Below are 2,138 nucleotides of genomic sequence, written 5' to 3'. Positions count from 1 at the left end.
ACCGGCGTATAAATCGGCCTGTACGCCTTGTTTTTCCCGCCGTTTCGAGGGTAAATGGCGCCGTTCGCGCCACTTTGTCCCTCGTTCCTGCCGGAATGCAGAATTTATTGCGGTAACGAGCTGTGAAATACAGCCGAGCTGACTGCGGTACCGAGAACGAAAGGGGGTTCGGCGCGCTCGTTAACGGTTTCTGCCCTCTTAAAATCGAAGCTTTTTGATATTGGCTTCGGCTCACAATCTCTCAAATTATTTATTACCGTTAATTCCTTCGAAAACCGAGAACTAGTACAATTTTTCCCAAGCATTGAATTCGCGTCGAGAATATTTTTATCGCGAATTACATTTATCCTCGAATTTCTTAAATTTTTTTTTTTTCTTCGAAATCTTCTCCGCGTGTATTCTACAAATTTCCTACGAAAAGTATATACGAAACACTGTGTCGCGTAACAATCGAACGAGGAAATTCCAAAGTCACTGATAATTCAAGCAACGCGGAATAAACGTGAAATAAATCTTCCTCCTTCCCACATCTTTCGCAAGCAGAAGAATGCAAGCAATGTCATCGAACCCTTCACAATCCCGTTCCGCGCATTGGCCGATCCTCGAATTACCTTCCGCTTACGTTACAACGATCGTCTAATCGTTTCTCGGCTCGTTCATCGTCATACGATGAAATTGTTTTGAAACGTGGAATCGATCAACCCGGATCAATTCGATCCTTAAAATATGCAGGAGGTTGAACGCGTCGGGCGTACGGTTACCCACCGAGAGTCCCGTGCCAAGTGTCGAATTCGATTCGCGTTGCGGACATTAGTCCGTATATTCGGTCAACATCCCACGAGCTCGGATTCGCGGCGCAAAGTATACGCGGTGGATGCCCGTGACACGTTCACATGACCCTTTTCCGCGGCGTCACAGTTCTCATGAAACAATATACCGAGTATGTGAATGGGAGACGTGTCGTTACGATACTTCCGGCGAACAGTCACCCGCCACGAATAACATTAAAGCATAAATAATGGAAACGGGAAGTTTCTCGATGCGAGCAACGTGTTCGTACGAATCGAAAGTCATTCGAAGAATTTTCAATTCTTTTTCTCTTTTTTTTCGAAAATAAACGATAATTCAGATACTTGATAAATCCTTTAAATGAGGGTAATTTTAAAGATTTCAAATTTTAATCGTTAGTCGGTGTTTTATTTATATTTGAATATTGGGAATGGATATTAAAAAATTGTGTAAATTTTTATAACAATCTGTAGAGATTCTGTAGATATCGAATATGTTCTCTATTATTTTCTATTATTAGGAAAGAGGAATATTAAATGCAATGTATTTTAACAGTTCGAGTTAAATATTCACTTTCGTGTGAAATAAATTTTTAAATATAATTAGTTGATTTACATACGTGATAAGTGAATTTAATCGATAGAAATTTTTCTGTTTCACTTTTTGCATATTCTTTATTTTAATTAATAAACGTTAAAGATTGATTATTTATTAAATAATTCTCTATCATTATCAATGGAGCATAAATCCATATAAAAAACAACATTACCATAAATGAAGTTCAAAGATCTCCGTTACGAAACTAGTCGCAATTTTCCAAAAGAATAATATGTCGATTATGAAACTACAACAATTATGAAAGTACAACAAAACACTCAATCTGATAAATCGTTAGTATCACGTAAGTTATCAATTAACCGAGACAAGATTTCAGATAAAAGAAGAGGTAAATAAGTTATTAGACACGATAAATGTTAACAAAAATAACAAGTGAGGTAAAAAAGCACAGGGAAAAATCTTATACGTGTCATTTAAGACATCTTACGACGCACTTTGATGATTATCGATGTAATTAACTCCTTCGATACACTTGGAATCAAAAAAAACTCTCGAAGAAACTCTTGAAAATTCTTTTCACAAAAGTAATACAAAAAAAAAAAAAAAAAAAAGAAAAAGAAAAAGAAAAAGTTTCGAAATCCAATCTCTCTCGCTTTCGTTCCAATATAAGAATCTACGTCTTCGAATAAAAGTTTCAAGTTCGAAACGCTATGAAATATTTATCAACTGTAACCGCATCACAATATAAATTAACCACATCCTAAAAATTAAAATTTCAAATCGAGAGATTG

The sequence above is a fragment of the Apis dorsata genome, unplaced genomic scaffold (assembly GCF_000469605.1).
Source record: "Apis dorsata unplaced genomic scaffold, Apis dorsata 1.3 scaffold_188, whole genome shotgun sequence".
Taxonomy (NCBI): Eukaryota; Metazoa; Arthropoda; class Insecta; order Hymenoptera; family Apidae; genus Apis; species Apis dorsata.
This window is presented reverse-complemented; position numbering follows the sequence as displayed.